Below are 15,281 nucleotides of genomic sequence, written 5' to 3' on the forward strand. Positions count from 1 at the left end.
CATGGATCTTGTTTACTGTTTTAATCTCTAGCGGGAATTTTTTGTGTCCCCCAGTGTTTGGCTGGTGAGGCTCATCCTCGTCTTTGCTTGGTGTGTCCCTCCCCTTGTGTTCGGCGTTTAATTTGCCGGCCTGCTTGAAGACCCAGCACTCTCTATGGGTGTGGTTCGCAGGTTTCTCCGGGGTGCCATGAATTTGGCATAGTCTGTCCAGGACTTTGTTTAGACCGGACGGTCCATCTTTACCGCCTTTGAATGGCTTCTTTTGCTGATCAGGTCGAGAGCCCCTGAATCCGGCGTTGACCGTCATTTTGTCCGGGCTCTCTTCCTTGTTTTGGCGTTTGCTTTTATTACGCCATGGCTTCCCGTTGCCATCCCTTATTTCGGATGTGCTGGGGTCGCTGGTGCCTTTACGGGCCAGCCAGCTGTCCTCGCCCACACAAAAGCGGGTCATAAAGCTGGTTAAGGCTGCCATTGTCCTTGGCTTTTCTTGGCCGAGGTGTCGGGCGAGCCATTCGTCACAGATGCTGTGTTTGAAAGCCGCTAAGGCTTCGGCTTCCGGACAGTCGACAATTTTGATTCTTCTTAGTGAGGAATCTGTTCCAAAGCTTGCGGGCAGACTCTCCGGGTTGTTGGATTATGTGACTTAGATCGTCTGCATCTGGAGGCCGGACATGAGTTCCTTGGAAGTTGGCCCTGAAAGCATCTTCGAGTTCCTCCCAACTCCCAATTGAGTTTTCAGGAAGGCTTTTCAACCAGTGTCGAGCTGGTCCCTTCAACTTAAGGGGAAGGTATTTGATGGCGTGGAGGTCATCCCCACAAGCCATGTGAATATGCAGGATAAAATCCTCTATCCAGACCCCTGGGTCTGTCGTGTCGTTGTATGCCTCTATGTTCACAGGTTTAAAGCCTTGTGGGAATTCATGGTCCAGTACTTCTTCGGTGAAGCACAGGGGGTGAGCAGCCCCTCTGTATTTGGGCGCGTTGTGGCATGTAGTCGGCTGTTGTTGTGTTCGGGGTTGATTCCGAACTGGTATCTGGCTTGTATGAGCATTTGGGTGACCAAAGTCCCTCGCCGGGGTGGGTCTTCTAGATCCATATATGGACCTGGCTGCATCGGCCTTCTTATCCGGATGCTCGCATGGATCGTGTACAGTGTCCGCCGCTGCTCTGTTATGGTTGTGAAGCGGTACGTCTGGTTTCTTGGTCGGATTTTCTTTTGGTGGAACGGCCGCGTTGTCGAACTCTGGCAGTAGCTTGCGCTTTGGATAGCTTTTCATATGGCGGTCATCGCCATATCTTTCTTCAGTGTCTAACACTTTATTCCATCTTCGGCTGAGCTTTTCTTGTGCGGCTTTGAGCCGTTGCTTCTGCATTTTTAGAGTTCTTGCGGTGGCCATAAGTTTTCTGTGGAGGTTGTCTCGTTCCACTTGTTCGTCCGGGATGATGAATGCATTGTCTTCCGGACTGTCTTCCTGTTCTGGGGCGGCGTCATGAGCTCGTCCCTCCTGATGATTGTGATCGGGTATTTGCTTCGAACTTGATTTGGCGTGACCTGGCTCGTCCTGCTCCATCGTTGGGTCCGTGTGGTCATTATTTCTCTCGGAGTTTGCGGGTATATCAGCCCTTATTGTGCTCTTGTCGCTATTTTTGCCATTGCTAGATTTTGAGTAGCGTCTGCGCCGCCTTTTTGGCTTTTTCCCGGGTGTTTTATATTCCGGTTTATCGCTGTCATCCTTATTGGGCGTATCTACCATGTATATATCATGGGACCAGGTGGTAGTCCCGCGCCCAGGGGATTCTGGAACTTCTCCTACATCGTCGTCCATACCATCAATGTCTTCGGAGCCGAAGGCATGCACGTCGGTTAAATCTTCGATCGTGGCAATGAAGTGGGTGGTGGGTGGGCATCGAATTCCTTCGTCGCCTGCTTCCCACTCGGGCTGGACATAGTTCGCCCAGAGTCTCCTGAAAAAGAGAGAGATCTTACTAAGTTCAGTATGTTGCTCAAGGGCGAGTGCTGAAAGATGTCCGCAACTGTAAACTCCATTACCGAAGCCCAGCCTGGCTCGGCTGGCTCAAGAGCGGGCGGACAGGGGCCAACAGCCGGATATGAGTCCGGGGGCCCAGGGTAACAGGCCTCCACAGAGGTGGGGCCTGTGTTCGGCTCCACCGCCGATGAGTGTGCGGCCCGTGGGGCGGGGTCCAGCCCTCCATCCGTAGGCAACTCAACCTGCCCTAGATGTAGATCCAGGGCCGCTTCGGGGATGATGTCCCGAGTATTGCCCGATTGCAGGTCTAGGCCGTGCTTGTTGTGACTGTCCGGCGCTCCTGGCACAGGCTCGAATCCACCAAAGATCAAGTCTCCGCGGATGTCTGCCAAGTAGATCAAGTTTCCAACCCTGATCTGGCGGCCAGGGGCGAAGCTATCGATGTGCTCCAACTGGCCAAGCGAATTGGCCCACAGTGCGAAGCCGCCGAACACAAAGATCTGTCCGGGGAGAAAAATCTCACCCTGGACTGCATTGTTGACGATTGAGGACGCCATCAAGCCTCGAAGCGATGACATAGAGGAACTCTCAATGAAAGCACCAATGTCGGTGTCAAAACCGGCGGATCTCGGGTAGGGGGTCCCGATCTGTGCGTCTTAGGCTATTGGTAACAGGAAGCAAGGGGCACAATGTTTACCTAGGTTCGGGCCCTCTCGATGGAGGTAAAACCCTACTTCCTGCTTGATTAATATTGAAGATATGTGGAATACAAGAGTAGATCTACCACGAGATCGTAGAGGCTAAACCCTAAGAGCTAGCCTATGATGGTATGATTGTAAATGTGATCGGCCTTCTAAGGACCATCCTCTCTGGTTTATATAGACACCGGAGAGCTAGGGTTTACATGGAGTCGGTTACAAGGAAGGAAACATAATATCCGGATCGCCAAGCTTGTCTACCACGCAAAGGAGAGTCCCATCCGGACACGAGCCGAAGTCTTGAGTCTTGTATCTTGACGCTTCTATAGTCCGAACGATGAACATAGTCCGGCTGTCCGAATACCCCCTTATCCAGGACTCCCTCACCCAACCCCCTGGGGCGCGCCCCCTGCCTCGTGGGCCCCTCGAGCATCGTCTCACATTGATTCCACTTCCCAAAATTCATAAATATTCCAAAAATAATCTCCACCAGTTTTATCCCGTTTGGACTCTGTTTGATATGGATTTTCTGCAAAACAAAAAAACATGCAACAAACAGGAACTGGCACTGGGCACTGGATCAATATGTTAGTCCCAAAAATAGTATAAAAAGTTGCCAAAAGTATGTAAGAGTTGTAGAATATTGGCATGGAACAATAAAAAATTATAGATACGACGGAGACGTATCAAGCCCTAGAGTGGTCCTGCCCAGGTTCCGCCTCGAGATGGTGGCGCTTTGTCCCGAAAGCTTCCTTATGATTTTTTCAAGGGCAAAAGACACCATATAGCAGAAGATGGACGTCGGGGGCCTGCCAGGTGGCCCATGAGGCAGGGGGCGCGTCCAGGGGGTAGGGCGCGCCCTCCACCCTCGTGGCTGGTGGGTTGCCCCCTCTGGTGCTTTCTTCGCCCATTATTTTTAATATATTCCAAAACTGATTTCCGTGGAGTTTCAAGACTTTTGGATTTGTGCGGAATAGGTCTCTAATATTTGCTCCTTCTCCAGTCCTAAATTCCAGCTGCCGGCATTCTCCCTCTTCAGGTAAACCTTATAAAATAAGAGAGAAAAGGCATAAGTATTGTGACATAATGTGTAGTAACAGCCCATGATGCAATAAATATTGATATAAAAGCGATGCAAAATGGACGTATCAGCCTCCCATGGATTGATAAACCTTAGGTCATCCACTTGAGGGAAAATTACTACTGTCCTACAAAACTCTGCGCTTGGAGGCCCAACACGAGTCTACAAGAATACGTTGTGTAGTAGACATCAATACCTCGAAGATTGCCTAAAGAAATTCGTCATGCAAGACTGCAAAGGCCTCAAAATCCCAATGCCTACTAATGGTCAACTCAGCACAGACGAAAATGGTAATTCGTTCAAAAGGTATATCGTTCCACCATTGATTCGCGTCTTTACCTATGTGCATATAGGCCAGATATTATGCTTAGCGTTTGCATGTGTGCTCGATTTCAAGTGACACTGAAGAAATCACACCACCAGGCTGTGAAACAAATTCTTCGATATTTAGCTCACACAACAACGCTTGGATTATGGTACCCCAAGGGCTCATCTTTTGATCTAGCTGGATTTTCTAATTCTGATTACACTGGAGATCATGTGGATCGCAAGTCTACATCAGGCACATACCATTTCCTCGGACGATCTCTTGTCTGTTGGTCATCAAAGAAGCAGACTAGTGATACATCTCCAACGTATCTATAATTTTTGATTGTTCCATGCTATTATATTATCTATCTTGGATGTTTTATATGCATTTATATGCTATTTTATATCAGTATTTGGACTAAGCTATTAACCTAGTGCCCAATTCCAATTGCTATCTTTTCCCCTTGTTTTTATGTTTTACATAAAATCAATGGAGTCCAAATGGAATAAAACTTTACGATGATTTTTCTTGGACCAGAAGACAACAACGAAGCTTTGAGAGGAGGCTAAAGGAGCCACGAGAGGGCCACAAGCCCCCTAGGGGGCGCCCTCAGGGCTTGTGGGCCCCTCGGGACTCCCCTAAACCTAATCCTTGCACTATAAATTCCCAAATATTCCCCCTACACCAGAGGGCGCACCAAAGATACTTTTCCGCCGCCGCAAGCCTCTGACCGCGTGAGATCCCATCTTGGGGCCTTTTCTGGTACTCCGTCAGAGGGGGATTCTATCACGGAGGGCCTCTACACCAACCTTGTTGCCCTTCCGATGATGTGTGAGTAGTTTACCACAGACCCGCGGGTCCATAGCTAGTAGCTAGATGGCTTCTTCTCTCTCTTTGATCTTCAATACAATGTTATCCTTGATGTTCTTAGAGATTTATTCAATGTAATCTTCTTTTGCGGTGCGTTTGTTGAGATCAGATGAATTGTGGATTTATGACCAGATTATCTATGAATATTATTTATGTCTTTTCTGAACTCTTTTATGCATCATTAAGATATCTTTGTATTTCTCTCCGATCTATCGATTTGGTTTGGCCAACTAGATTGCTTTTTCTTGCAGTGGAAGAGGTGCTTTGTGATGGGTTCAATCTTGCGGTGTCCTCACCCAGTGACAGTAGGGGTAGCGAGGCACATATTTGTATTGTTGCCATTAAGGATAAAAAGATGGGGGTTTTACCATATTGATTGGATCTATCCCTCTACATCATGTCATCTTGCTTAAGGCATTACTCTGTTCTTATGAACTTGATACTCTAGATGTAGGCAGGAGTTGATTGATGTGTGGAGTAATAGTAGTAGATGTAAGCAGGAGTCGGTCGATGTGTGGAATAATAGTAGTAGATGCAGGCAGGAGTCGGTCTACTTGTCAAGGACATGATGCCTATATTCATGATCATTTCCTTGGATATCGTCATAATTATGCGCTTTTCTATCAATTGCTCAATAGTAATTTGTTTACCCACCATATGCTTTCTTCGAGGGAGAAGCCTCTAGTGAAACCAATGGCCCCCGAGTCTATTTTCCATCATATATTTTCTGATCTATAAAACTAAAAACCCAAAAAGACATCACTAAGTTTTATTTACTTTTATTTGTTTTATACCTATCTCTATCAGATCTCACTTTTGCTCGTGACCATGAAGAGATTGATAACCCCTTTTTCGCGTTGTGTGCAAGTGTTTGTTAGTTTGTGCAGGTGCATATATTGGGGACTTGCTTGTGCCTCCTAGTGGATTGATACCTTGGTTCTTAACTGAGGGAAATACTTATCTCTACTTTGATGCATCACCCTTTCCTCTTCAAGGAAAAAAATCAACACAAGCTCAAGAAGTAGCAGGAAGAATTTCTGGCGCCGTTGCCGGGGAGGATATACATCAAGCCTACCAAGTACCTATCATAAACTCTCATCTCTTGCACTTACATTATTTGCCATTTGCCTCTCGTTTTCCTCTCCCCCACTTCTAAAACATTTTCAGAAAAACACAAAAAACATTTGCCTTTTATATGCCTTCTTTCCATTTGCATTTATGTCTTACTTGGTTTGTTTGCTTGTTCGCTTGGTATAATTGCATGTTTATTGGAAATCAAAAACAAAATGCTTATGGATCCTCATCCACTTGCTAATCTTTTTAAAAGATCCAACTATGATGGACCAATTGAAATTCATGAATCTGAAAATTGTGATGAAGTATTAAAATAAGAAATGTATGAAGCGATTCAGGATAGCTCCTTGAGTGAAAAGCATGATTGCATTGATGTTATTATAAATTCTATTAATGTCAATTGTGCGAATAATATGCAAAACCATAAGCTTGGGGATGTTACTAAGTTACCTCTCATTATGTTGAGATTGCTATTGTTTCTTTCTTCTTCCTTGCATATGCTAGTTTTTGCTTATCTTGTTAAATATTTTACTTATAAAATACCTATGCATAGGAAGTATGTTAGACTTAAACTTGTTTTCACATGCTATATGATGCTCTCTTTGTGCTTCAATTCTTGTCTTTCATGTGAGCATCGTTAAAATTATCAATGCCTAGCTACAAGGCTTTAAAGAAAAGCGCTTGTTGGGAGACAACCCAATATATTTCTTTTCTATTTTTATGTTTATATGCAATATTACTTCTATAATAATTGTGTTTTAGTGTTTTAATTATTGCTTGAACCAATTAAGACCTTTGGGATGATCTATGGTGATAGTTGGTTCGATCTTGCTGAAAAACAGAAACTTTTGTGCTCATTGCCAGAATTTAAAAAAAATCATAGAAACGTGTTTTGATCTGATTTTTTTTTCGGAAGATTGATGTAAAAATTGCCTAAGTTGTCATGATTTTTCAGAATTTTTGGAATTACAGAAGTATACAAAATATTCAGATTGTTACATACTGTTCTGTTTTAGACAAATTCTGTTTTCAGTTGTGTTGTTTGCTTATTTTGATGAATCTATGGGTAGTATCGGGAGGTATGAACCATGGAGAAGTTAGAATACAGTAGATATAACACCAATATAAAATTGGAATGAGTTTTCAACAGTACTAAAATGGTGATTTGTTTTATTATACTAACGGCGCTTACGAGTTTTCTATTGAGTTTTGTGTTGTGAAGTTTTCAAGTTTTGCGTAAAGTTTTGATGGACCACGGAATAAGGAGTGATAAGGCCTAAGCTTGGGGATGACCAAGGCACCCCAAGGTAATATTCAAGGACAACCAAGCATCTAAGCATGGGGATGCATCGAATGGCCTCCCCTCTTTCGTCTTCAAATCATCGGTAAAATTACTTGAGGCTATATTTTTATTCACCACATGGTATGTGTTTTGCTTGGAGCATCTTGTATGACATGAGTCTTTGCTTTTTAGTTTGCTACAATCATCCTTGCTGTACACACCTTTTGAGAGGGACACACATTAATCATGAATTTATTAGAATACTCTATGTGCTTCACTTATATCTTTTGAGCTAGGTAGTTGCTCTAGTGCTTCACTTATATCTTTTTAGAGCACGGTGGTGTTTTTGTTTTGTAGAAATTGATAAACTCTCATGATTCACTTATATTATATTGAGAGTCTTTAAAATGGTATGGCAATTTGCTTAGGTTATGAATTTGGTCCCAATATGTTGGGCATCCAAGAGGAATATAATAAAAACTTTCATAAAGAGCATTGAATATATGAGAAGTTTGATTCCTTGCATTTGTTTTGAGATATAAAGATAGTGATATTATAGTCATGCAATAGAGTAATTGTGGATTAATAGAAATACTTCTAAAGTTTATGATTCCCGAATCATGCATGTATGGTTTATCGTTATGCAATGAAGTTAGAGCATGATTTATTATTGATTGTCCTTTGTGTGGAGGTCAGGAGCGCGCGATGGTTCACTCCTACCAACCTATCCCCTAGGAGCATGCGTATTAGTACTTTGTTTTGATGGCTAATAGACTTTTTCAATAAGTATGTGAGTTCTTTATGACTAATGTTGAGTCCATGGATTATACGCACTCTCACCTTCCACCATTGCTAGCCTCTCTAGTACCGCGCAACTTTCGCCGGTGCATTAAAGCCACCATATACCTTCCTCAAAACAACCACCATACTTACCCATTATGGCATTTCCATAGCCATTCCGAGATATATTTCCATGCAACTTCCACCGTTCCGTTTTGTTATGACACACAACATCAGTGTCATATTGTGTTCATATGCATGAGGCATTCATATAGTCATATTTGTTCTAGTATCGAATTGTAATTCTTGAGTTGTAAGTAAATAAAATTGTTATGATCATCATTATTAGAGCATTGTCCCATGTGAGGAAAGAATGATGGAGGCTATGATTCTCCCACAAGTAGAGATGAGACTCTGGACTTTAAAAAAAAGTGGCCAAAGAGCCCAAAATAAAAAAAGAGGCCAAAGAGCCCAAAAAAGATAAAAAGAAAAATAATGAGAGAAAAGAGAGAAGGGACAATGTTACTATCCTTTTCCACACTTTTTCTTCAAAGTAGCACCATGTTCTTCATGATAGAGGGTCTCCTATTTTATCACTTTCATATACTAGTGAGAATTTTTCATTATAGAACTTGGCTTGTATATTCCAATGATGGGCTTCCTTAAATTGCCCTACGTCTTCGTGAGCAAGCAAGTTGGATGCACACCCACTTAGTTTTCTTTTGAGCTTCCATACACTTGTAGCTCTATTGCATCCGTTGCATGGCAATCCCTACTTACTTGCATCGATATCAATTGATGGGAATCTCCATAGCCTATTAATTTTCCTAGTTGATGTGAGGCTTTCTCCTTACTTGTCTTCTCCTCACAGCCTCCACCATATTCTATTCCACATATAGTGCTATATCCATGGCTCACGCTTATGTATCGCGTGAAAGTTGAAAAGGCTTGAGAACATTAAAAGTATGAAACAATTGCTTGGCTAAAACCGGGGGTTGTGCATGATAAATATTTTGTGTGATGAAGATAGAGCATGACAAGACTATATGATTTTGTAGGGATAACTTTTTTAGCCATGATATTTTGAGAAGACATGATTGCTTTGTTAGTATGCTTGAAGTATTATTGTTTTTATGTCAATATTAAACTTTTGTTTTGAATCTTATGGATCTGAACATTCATGCCACAATAAAGAAAATTGCATTAATAATATGTTAGGTAGCATTCCACATAAACAATTCTTTTTATCATTTACCTACTCGAGGACGAGCAAGAATTAAGCATGGGGATGCTTGATAGATCTCCAACGTATCTATAATTTCTCATTGTTCCATGCTATTATATTATCTATCTTGGATGTTTTATATGCATCTATATGCTATTTTATATCATTTTTTGGACTAACCTATTAACCTAGTGCCCAGTGCTAGTTGCTATTTTTCCGTGTTTTTGTCTTTTACAGAAAATCAATACCAAACGGAGTCCAAACGGAATAAAACTTTACGATGGTTTTTCTTGGACCAGAAGACAACCACGAAGCTTCAGGAGGAGGCAAGAGGAGCCACGAGAGGGCAACAAGCCCTGAGGGTGCGCCCTAGGGGGGCGCACGGCCAGGCTTGTGGGCCCCTCGGGACAACCCTAACCCTAATCCTTGCATTATAAATTCCCAAATATTCCCCCTACACCAGAGGGCACACCAAAAATACTTTTCCATACCCTCAAGCCTCTGACCTCGTGAGATCCCATCTTGGGGCCTTTTCCGGTACTCCGCCGGAGGGGGATTCGATCATGGAGGGTCTCTACACCAACCTTGCTGCCCTTCCGATGATGTGTGACTAGTTTAGCATAGACCTATGGGTCCATAGCTAGTAGCTAGATTAATTTTTCTCTCTCTTCGATCTTCAATACAATGTTCTCCTCGATGTTCTTGGAGATCTATTCGATGTAATCTTCTTTTGCGGTGTGTTTGTTGAGATCCGATGAATTTTGCATTTATGATCAGATTGTCTATGAATATTATTTGAGTCTTTTCTGAACTCTTTTATGCATGATTAAGATAGCTTTGTATTTCTTCGTGATCTATCGATTAGGATTGGCCAGCTAGATTGGGTTTTCTTGCAATGCGAGAGGTGCTTGTGATGGGTTCAATCTTACGGTGTCCTCACCCAGTGACAGTAGGGGTAGCAAGGCACATATTTGATTGTTGCCATTAAGGATAAAAAAGATGGGTGTAGCGACCAGACCTCAAACAGTCTGATCTCTCTGTGCTTCAGTGTCATCCCTGGATCAGTAATGCTGACATGCACAGTACTTGAAGGATTTATAACAGAGTAGCAATCGCACACTTATTACATCGAATGTCTCAAAAGAGAACTTATTACAATAAGTATGGCTTAAGGCCATCTAATAACGATAACAGCAGAAGGCTTGGAAGATAAGTGAGTCCATCAACTCCAACGGCATCACTGAGTATAGAACAACGACCTAAAAGCACCTTACTCTTTGTCTGAAAAGTCTGCGACATGAACGTTGCAGCCCAAAAACGGGTCAGCACATGGAATATGCTGGCAATGTAACACATAGAGAGCAATGAAACAGAAATATGCTATACTACATGGATATATGGCTGGTGGAAAGCTCTATGGTTACAGTTTTGCATAAAGCCAATTTTTTTCTACTACAAAGGAATAAATTTTATTTAACTATCATGGTGGTTGTTAAACATTGAGAGTGTAGACACCCTCTCAATCCCAATTAAGCATCATCATTAAACCCAACAAATTAAATTCAAGTAACGTGATGAGATTCACATGATAATCCAAGTACTAGATACTCAAAACGTCCATAACCGGGGACACAGCTAATCATGATTAGTTTATACACTCTGCAGAAGTTTGCGCACTTTTCCCCACAAGACCCGATCTCCTCCATTGGATTTCTCGCACTACATGGTGTTTGAGAAACAGATGACGAGACATAGTCTTTCAGAAGTGCTAGCACCTTACGATCAGGTAGATAGTTACACCTACTTTCCCCTACATCTGCTAGTCTACCACTGTAAGAATTCGTACGACTTAATCAACTATGCTAGAGCCCATAGTAGCTTGTGGCTGCACACGGAAGTTTCTAGCATGAATAATCTCATGATCCCTTTGAGCCTGGGTGGCGGTCCATAAAGAAAAAAAGGCAAATGCTGGAATACCCAGGTGCCTCAATCCACTCAGATGTGTATTAAAGTTGCCACCTTAAATAAACCATTAAATAACAATCTCACATCTGTCATGGATACACTCACCCAATCCACGTCTACTAGCATAGCATGGCAATATAAGCAAACGCAGAAGTAACTCCCAAAGATTTGATAATAAAACAGGTAATAGGTACTACCTCATCTACTTCCCCAAACCCACATATTAATCAGATCCTAATCATGCAATTGTTTGAGGATTGATCTAATGCAATAAAACTGGGTAGTAAATAGGTATGATCAAAGTGTTACTTGCCTTGCTGATGATCCATGAAACCTAGAGATTCGAAGTAGCAAGTGGCGCACTCCGGATAATCTATCGCAAACAAACAAGCAAACAAGCATACAATAATTACTCATCTAATGCATAGGTAAAACGCAAATAAAAGACCTAACCAGAAAGTTCAACTTAAGAACTCTGGTTTGCAAAAAGAAACAAAACCAACGAAGCAACGAAAGGCAAACGGCGAATGAAACGAGCTTCATTTACTAATCTGGACCTAAGTAAAACTTTACATTAGCAAAAACTTGTTTGAGTTGGTTAAAAGGAAAGAGAGTTTCGAGACGAACTCTAGGCGCTTGAATCGCCTGATTCCGATAAATGAGCGAAAAGATAAACTAAAACGAAAATCGGATCAGAAATCGCGATCTGGAATAATCGCGGAAAATCCGAGAAAAAGAAAACCTGACGAATAGCTTAAGGAACGAATGAGCGAACGCTCGCTAAAAAGTAAACTGGGAAAAACTAAAATAAACCGATCTTAAAAAACCGGATCGGTTTTTTATTAGAAAACCGGGGCGGCGAACGGCGGCTACCTCGTCAGGCTCCGGCGAAGTCCGGCGGGGTCCGACGGGGTCCGGTGGGCGGCGGGGCTCCGGCGGCGGCGGCGGTTGGCGGCGACTTCGGGCGGTAGTGGCAACTTCGGGCGGCGGCGGCGGCTTTGGCGGCGGGGCGGGGTGGGGTTTGGCGGCGGGGTGGCGGCGTATTTATAGGAGGGGGTGGTGGCTTAGGGAAAGGGGCAAGGTGGCAGGGGTGGAGTCCGGCTTGGATTCTGTCCGGGTCGGCGGCGGCGGCGGTCGCGGCGGGAGACGACGGCGGCGCGGGCCGGCCTGGCTCGGCTGGGCTTCGGCCCAGTCGGGCGCGGGAGTTTTTTTAAACAATTCCGCCGAACAGAAAATAAAATCCTAGAAAAATAAATAAAAATCTAAAAATGCCAAAACAAATTTTCACCACCTAAATAAAAATATTTAGGATGAGATGAACATTTTATTGGCCCTAAAATGCAGTTTTGAAAAACGTGCAATTTTTCCTAAATTCATATAAAATAGCGAGAAACTCCGAAATAAAACTTATTTGATTTTTTCATTAAATCCTCAATATTTCTTTATTTTGGGAAAGTCATTTTATTCCCTCTCTCATATTTTTATAATAGAAATAATTGAAGATAAAATAAATCAAATCAAATGATCCTATTTTCAAAATTTGAGAAAACTCAAATATGAAAATAACGAAATTCCCAACTCACTCCGAGGGTCCTTGAGTTGCGTAGAATTTCTAGGATCAAGCCAAAAGCAATAAAATATGATATGCAATGATGATCTAGTGTATAACATTCCAAATTGAAAATTTGGGATGTTACAAACCTACCCCCCTTAAGATGAATCTCGCCCTCGAGATTCGGGTTGGCTAGAAAATAGGTGAGGGTGGTCCTTCAGCAGATCTTCCTCTCTGTCCCAGGTGGCTTCATCCTCAGTGTGGTGGCTCCACTGAACTTTGCAAAACTTGATAACCTTCCCGCAGGTGACTCAGCTGGCATACTCGAGAATTTTGACTGGTTTCTCCTCATAGGTTAAATCACTATCCAACTGAATCGCTTCCAGCGGCACTGTATCTCTCAGAGGTATATCAGCCATCTCTGCATGGCACTTCTTCAACTGGGATACGTGGAACACATCATGAACTCCTGACAATCCTTCGGGTAATTCCAACTTGTAAGCAACTTCTCCCATACGTTCCAAAACTTTGTATGGTCCCACAAAACGTTGCTCTAATTTTCCCTTAACTCCAAAGCGCTTAACTCTTCGAAGTGGGGACACACGTAGATAAACTCTGTCTCCGACTTTGTAAACTATCTCCTTGCGTTTAGAATCTGCATAGCTCTTCTACCTAGTTTGGGCTACCTTGAGCCTATCGTGAATCAAACTTCACCTTCTGTTCAGACTCCTTGATCAAATCTGGTCCAAACAACTGGCGATCTCCAACTTCATCCCACAACAATAGGGTCCTGCACCTCCTTCCGTACAAGGCTTTGAAAGGCGCCATCTTCAAACTGGATTGATAACTGTTGTTGTAAGAGAACTCTACATATGGCAAATTATCGTCCCAACTAGATCCATAATCTAGCGCACAAGCTCTCAGCATATCCTCCAAAATCTGATTGACTCTCTCAGTCTGTCCATCTGTCTGCAGATGAAAGGCTGTACTAAATTCTAGCCTGGTACCCAAAGTTTCGTGCAATTGATTCCAGAACTTTGAGGTAAACTGGGTTCCTCTATCTGATACTATGCTCCTCGGAACTCCATGCAGACATAAGATCCTAGTCATGTGTATCTTTGCCAACTTAGCACTGGTGTAAGTGGTCTTTACTGGGATGAAATGTGCTACCTTCGTCAAACGATCGACTACAACCCAAATCGAGTCATAGCCTGAGTGGGTCCTGGGAAATCCTGTGATAAAATCCATGCCTAGTTTATCCCATTTCCATTCGGGTATCGACAATGGCTGTAGCAATCCTGCTGGCTTCTGATGCTCTGCCTTCACTCTCTGACATACATCACAAACTGCTATGTACTCCGCAATATCCTTCTTCATTCCGGTCCACCAAAAAGTGTCCTTCAAATCCAGATACATCTTGGTATTTCCTGGGTGAATCGAATACGTCAAATCATGTGCCTCTTGTAGAATCAACTTCTTGATCTCCGGATCATTAGGCACATAAACGTGGTCCTCAAACCATAAGGTATCGTGCTCATACTCACGAAATCCTTTAGCTTTTCCTTTGCTCATCTTCTCCTTTATAGAGGCAATCTCCTTGTCAGTCTTCTGAGCTTCTCTGATCTTATCCATCAAAGTTGACTAAATCTCCAATGCTGCTACATAGCCTCTCGGAACTATCTCCAAACATAGCTCGCGAAGATCCTCGGCTAACTCCTTCGGTAATTCTCCGGTCAAGAGTGTGTTGACATGGCTCTTGCGGCTCAACGCATCGGCTACTACGTTAGCCTTTCCGGGGTGATAATGCAATCTCATATCATAATCTTTGATGAGTTCCAACCATCTCCTTTGCCTGAGATTCAACTCCTTCTGTGTGAAAATGTACTTCAAACTCTTGTGATCTGTGTACACTTTGCAATGGTTTCCGATGAGAAAATGTCTCCAAGTCTTCAATGCATGCACTACGGCTGCTAACTCCAAATCATGTGTAGAATAGTTCAACTCATGGGGCTTAAGCTGTCGTGAGGCATACGAAACAACTCTTCCCTCCTGTATAAGCACTGCTCCAAGTCCTCGATGAGAAGCGTCGCAATATACTTCATAGTCCTTGCGCTGATATGGCAGAATCAACACTGGCGATGTAACCAAACGTTTCTTCAACTCCTGGAAACTAGCCTCAGATTCCTCAGTCCATTTGAACTTAGTATCCTTCTTCAACAACTCCGTCATGGGCTTCACAATCTTCGAGAAATTCTCAATGAACCTCCGGTAGTATCCTACAAGTCCAAGGAAACTCGGGATCTCTCCAACTGTTGTTGGTGCTACCCAATTTGTCACAGAGACAACTTTGGTGGGGTCTACTGCTATTCCTTCTCCGGATATAACATGTCCGAGGAATCCAACTTTCTTCAACCAAAACTCACATTTGCTGAACTTGGTGTATAACTGATGTTCTC

The sequence above is a fragment of the Triticum dicoccoides genome, chromosome 6B, assembly GCF_002162155.2.
Source record: "Triticum dicoccoides isolate Atlit2015 ecotype Zavitan chromosome 6B, WEW_v2.0, whole genome shotgun sequence".
NCBI lineage: Eukaryota > Viridiplantae > Streptophyta > Magnoliopsida > Poales > Poaceae > Triticum > Triticum dicoccoides.